Below are 6,426 nucleotides of genomic sequence, written 5' to 3' on the forward strand. Positions count from 1 at the left end.
GCTGTGCAGTTTAGGAAGCACAGCTATTGCTGTGGAGGCAGACCAGGCTTGATCTCCATGGCGGTTCTGGTGCTGGGTGTCCAGGGGGCTGCAAATGCCTGCGCCAAGATAAGAGAAGTAGCAGGGAGCTGGGCATGGAGAGTATGGTGGGGACAGAGAGGGTGGACAGAGCCATGGGCCATGCTGAAGGTCAGTGCAATGGTTTGGAGGTGCAGGGTGTGTATTAAATTTGCATATGAGAGATGGAAGAGAGGCTTAGGAAATGAGGATTTTGACAGGAGGAGCTTTGTGCTTTGTGGAGTATAGTTGCCTAAATCAGAACACCAAAGGAGACTTTGATTATGATAATAAACATGAAGGAGGAAATCATGAGTACATGGCTGGCAACAGAAACTCTTTGTTTCCAGCCTCTGAGCTTCCTTCCCACACAAACATGCCAGCTATGCTATAGTAATGACAAAGGCGCTACTCACATATTAAAAGAGGAGATCAGTCCTTTCTCTGCATACCCATACCACCTCATGGTCTTTAGAGGCATGCTGATTTATCTCATTTCTAATGTTCCAAAATAACTTCTGGGGAAAGGAAGGGGAAAAGAAAGGAAGAGGACTTCCTTTGGTTTTGGACTACCTCCCTCCTAGTGAGGGTAGAATAATGGTCTCAAAGGTAATGCAGTCAATAATATCTTTGGTGGGCTGTCCAAAGAAAATACAACTCAGTCATTTTGGCTTAACAGTAGGCTTATTCCAAAAAAGCAGTAGGTTGAAATAACAAGAACAGATTGGCAGCTATGAAGCAAGGCTGACTCAATCTATTTTTCACCAGCAGTTGACATTTATTTTGTTCTTATGCCAGTTTACTACAGTGCAGACATCTCCTTAAATCAACTTTGCTGCTACAGTTCCTGTGGGCATACCAGGATCTCAGACTGAAATCATAGAATCACAGAATCGTTAAGGTTGGAAAAGACCTCCAAGATCATCAAGCCAACCATCAACCCAACACCACCATGACTACTAAACTATGCCCCAAAGTGCCACACCTACATGTTTTTTGAACACCTCTAGGGATGGTGACTCCACTGCCTCTCTGGGCAGCCTGTTCCAATGCTTGACCAATCTTTCAGTGAAGAAATTTTTCTTAATATCCAATGTAAAACTCCCCTGGTAGAACTTGAGGCCATTTCCTCTTGTCCTATTGCATGCTACTTGGGAGAAGAGACCAACACCCACCTGGCTACAGACTTCTTTCAGATAGCTGTAAAGGATGATAAGGTCTCCCCTCAGCCTTCTCTTCTCTAGGCTAAACAACCCCAGTTCCCTCATAAGACTTGTGCTCCAGGCCCCTCACCAGCTTTGTTGCCCTTCTCTGGACATGTTCCAGTACCTCAATGTCCTCCTTGTAGCCAGGGGTCCAAAACTGAATACAGTATTCAAGGTGCAGCCTCACCAATGCCGAGTACAGGGGCACAATCACTTCCCTGCTCCTGCTGGTCACACTATTTCTGATACAAGCCAGGATGCTGTTGGCCCTCTTGGTCACCTGGGCACACTGCTGGCTCACATTCAGCCAGCTGTTGACAAACACTCCCAGGTCCCTCTCTGTGAAGCAGCTTTCCAGCCACTCATCCCCAAGCCTGTAGCATTGCATGGGGTTGTTCTGACACCAGTGCAGGACCCGACACTTGGCCTTGTTGAACCTCATACAATTGGCCTCGGCCCATCAATCCAGCCTGTCCAGGTCCCTCTGCAGAGCCCTCCACCCCTCGAGCAGATCAACATTTCCACCCAGCTTAGTGTCATCTGCAAACTTGCTGAGGGTACACTCAATCCTTTTGTCCAGATCATTGATGAAGATGTTAAACAGAACTGACCCCAACACTGAGCCCTGGGAACACTGCTTGTGACCAGCCTCCAACTGGATTTAACTCCATTCATCGTAACCCTCTGGGCTCGACCATCCAGTGAGCTTTTTTAGCCAGCGAAGAGTACACCTGTCTAAGCCATGAGCTGCCAGCTCATTCTCTGCTATGAGAATGCTGTGAGACAGTGTCAAAGGTTTTATTAGAAGTCCAGGTAGATAACACACACAACCTTTCCCTCAACCACTAGTCAGGTCACCTTGTCATAGATCAATTTAGTCAAGCAGGACCTGACCTGGCTGGGCCTGACCCCTGGTTGTCCTGCACATGCCTGGTGCGTGCACTCAAGATGAACCGAAAAACCCTGGTACCAAGGTCAGGCTGACAGGCCTGTAGTTCCCTGGATTCTCCTTCTGGCCCTTCTGGTAGGTGGGTGTCACATTGGCAAGCCATGGCACATGCCATCAGCTAGCCAAAACCAGTAAAGGCATGGTGGTTATCATGAGGAGATCATGAGATGCTGTGCTACTGAGTTTGGCATTCCAGTGGTTATATACTAGCTGAGTGAGTACTACAGCTGTTGACTTAGATCCCAAGAACAAGATTTAAGCAAACTTTGTGCTCAGATGCTTTTTGGATTTGGCTTTGCAGAAGTCCTTTTTCCCCATACCTAAAGTGTATTTCATTATGCCCACCTAGCTCTAGCTTTGGGAAGAAAATCTGAAAATTTGATCTGAGAGAAGTAGTGGACACATTAGGCGACATTTTAGTTTTTATTGCCAGGTTCGTTGCACTAGAAGTTTATTCAAAAACACCCACAGCCCTCTCAAAACTTCTTTAGGAAACTATTCCTGTGCATAATGCTGAAAATCAGAAAATATGTTGAAGGGGTTTTTAAGAACAGACTTTTCAGAAGACATTACATTTAGTAGATCTTTTTACTGCAGATTCTAAATACGCTATGTAGGAATGCAATCGAGAGGCTTTCCATGTTCTTCTGTCTACAGCTCTTTCCAGTAATACATGCCCTATCCAATCAATATAGCTAATTAATTCTTCAATCAAAGAAGTGTAACTTATTTCACCTCAATTTCTAGTCCATATAAACCAATTATGTTCACTTCATCTTTTGTGACTAGCAATTAGTAGGTGGTATTTGTTCATCAGGATACTGAGGACGATTCTAGGGGCCACCACTTCTCTGACATTATCTGCCATTTCGTGAGCTCAGCAAACATATCTGCATTGAAATTCAAAACAATGTGAAAAGTCAGAATGAAATAGATAGAGAACATAATTTTTCATGCTCACATTTCATTTTTATTTTTATAACCATTTTTTGTACTCCTCTGCTACATGGTTGTGAAGTAGAAATTAATACCTTATTGTTCTTCATTGTAATGCAGAAGTACTGAACTGTGGTTGGGTATAGAAGGAAAATTTCTGTGATAGAAGTTATGCCACAACTTTAAATCCCCACTACATCATTAACCATCCTTTCACAGGGATAGCTAGTACCCAAGTTTTCTAGGAGGGAGCTACAAGATATGTAGAAGGCAACTGTGAACATTTTTAACACTGTAAGATGGAATTCCTGCAGGGAGTTAGTCTGGCTGAGATGAACAGCAATAAAAGAAAGCAACTGCAAGCAAGACAGCTTCAAAACATCAAGGCAGCTCCTACAAATTTCTGAGTATAAGGCTGATGAAGGATCCACCTTTGTAGAGGGGCAGAATGAAAGACATAAGACTATGAGATCAAAGTCTTGTAGAATGGCATCGAACAGCTGTAATGGTAGAGATCTCCACAGGTGCCTCAGAGACCATTTTCCACATTGCTGTAAGAAAACCCAGAGCAAATCCATAGAAACAGAAGAGACAATTACTTCCTTCGGGATTTAAACAAAACCAAAAAACAAGACAAAAATTTGAGAAACATACCGTGACTTCCAGATGAAATTTCTTGTGTTCCAGTGCTTGTGATCTCCAATTTGGCCACCATCGCTGTTGTCAAGTTCTAACAGTTACCTACAGCAACGATTAGTGTCGATTAATGCAGCCTGATTTCTTCAAATGCACATTTGGCATGACATTTCAGTGAGTTGTAATTTTAGAGAAATTTTGTGTATTTTTATTCAGAAAAAATTTATAACAAATGCTGAATTTCTACCCAAAGCACACATATTATTTTCATAAACTGTGGCAAGTACTTAGAATGCAAACAATGTTGAGGAAGATATGCTGAATTCTTATGTTTAAGATAGAATGCAACCTCTTTTGAAGGCAGCATTATAACCTACACTGTTTTAACTGAATTAATAGAGCTATCTGTACTATATAGTCCTGGCCCTTTACATTTCAAATTGCCAGTGTTCATTTCGATTCTGGCACTTTCTATACAGTACAGACATGTCTGCACCTAAATGTTTTACATGCTCAAGAAGTAGCTTTGGTTTCTGTGACTTAGCTTCCCACAATGATACTCAACTGACACTTCTTACCAGATGCTTTTGCAATGTCTGAGCTCCAAACCAACTTAATATTAAGCAAGCTCCATCCAAAAACTGCACAGCTTTGCTTGCATAACACTCTAGCCAGATCTGCCTGTCAAAAGGTTGTGGATATATGTCTACAGCCAGGGCCTGACTTTAAAACCAGACTTTTCAATTTGTATTCTGTGTGTAGTAATTTTATTTTGGGGCAAATTCAAGTCTGTCACTAACTCCCAGGTGGTAACTGGGCAAACCATTAGGCCCTTGATGAATGCATCTGAAGCCATCTTAATAACATCGTATTTTAAAGGACTTTCTTAAGTGTCTCTCCAGCTGATGAATAAAAAAAAGGTATGTAAAAAAACTGCAAGTCGTAAGAATCCTATACTATATCATGTACTGACTAATTCTCAACAGAAACTATTATTTACAAAAACACCTTTCACCATAAGAAGTCATAACTGCAGAAAGCTTTTCTCCAGTGTATTTTTATTAGGGATTCCTGCCATCATATCAACATACAAAACAATCAGGATGTTGACATATAGAAACGTGAAATTCACTGTACAAAGATAAGGCTCAAGTTACAGGTATATTTTCCCCTTAGTCTCCATGAAATAAAACCATTTTTAATGCTTCCCAGAGTTGTGTTTATAAACATTAGACAAACCACAAAATAGATTTCAAGTACATAACATTTTACAATATAATCCAAGCACAGACAGAAATACACAATACTGTACCTATAGATGCTCCATAATCCAAGTCTGTCATCCTCACCAGTAAAATACTAGACTGCTACTCCCTCTGAATACACCCAACCATATCCTTCTGTGTGTATTACATGGTCCTGGCCTTTAAGTTATGGGATTCTTATGACTTTCAGTTAAATTACTTTGACAGACCACAGAAAGAAGGGACGAATTTTAAAAGGCCAGGCCTGAATGTATGCACATGGTTAGTAAAGGCAAGCACGTGCACACACACACTTGCATTTAACCCTACATAAAATCTTACTGCACTGCACATTTTCTGAGATTATGTTCTCATGCAACTCAGCTATTTTCTGATAGAGTTAAATCAAGCATAACGATACTCCTGCTTCTGGAGTGCTGTAATTTACAGGGACAAGACTATATTTTTGAGCATAGGATCTAACTTTTTTTTTTTAAATAATTATCAGACTTATATAGGAGCCTGTGTGGAACCATGTCTCCATAGTCCATCAGGATGCCAGCTCTCACAGCCTTTACCACTTGAAACAGCTTTTCTGACACCTTTGTTTAGAAACAATGCAAGTGAATAATTTCCCGTTAAGGCCAAATGTCTACTTTAGTTCACTCTCCATTTCTATTAGGCTGAATGATTATTACCTCAGGGGAAAGGATAATTTAGCTGCAAGTAGCACAAGAATATACACATCAAGTAACTAATCAGTAATTATTATTCTGGGGAACAGATTGGCAAGGACAAACAAAGACAAGAGAAAAAAGGCTGTTGGGTAATATAGCCTGTGTTAGTTGGGAAATAGCAATCCAAAAGTTTTCAACTAAGAAAAGGAACTCCTAAGCCCTGTAACTGTTTTGTCCTTTAAAAACTGGAGAAGATTAGAAGGGAAGGAGAAATCCTCTAAGGAAATTTCCATTTTCAAACTAGATATTTGCAAAGGCTTACATGAGAAAACCAAGCAAAACTGATTCTCTGATATTAAAACTAAAGGAATTTATTCAGTGGGAATTAGAGATGTGCTTACAATGTGTTCAACGCACATCTAATACAACAGCCTCAAGCATGTCTCCAATTCATAACTCTCTAAGTAGGAGAAAGACTCAGAGGCCAAAATCAAAGTTCCCTAGTTCAAATACAAGATATGTCTGCACTAAGATCGGGGCAGGGTAGGGGAAGAATAAAAACTTTCTCCTTCAAATACAACCTCTGTGGTACATTTGAGGGCCTTCAAATGTTCTCAGCATTGACAAGATTTTACCTAAGTATATTCTCTACCCTATATTGGAATACCTTTAGATATGCAAATCCGTGTTACACAAAACAGCATTAGATCATGTAACTGGGC

This window comes from Egretta garzetta, unplaced genomic scaffold (genome assembly GCF_000687185.1).
Source record: "Egretta garzetta isolate BGI_Z169 unplaced genomic scaffold, ASM68718v1 scaffold312, whole genome shotgun sequence".
In the NCBI taxonomy this organism is placed as follows: domain Eukaryota; kingdom Metazoa; phylum Chordata; class Aves; order Pelecaniformes; family Ardeidae; genus Egretta; species Egretta garzetta.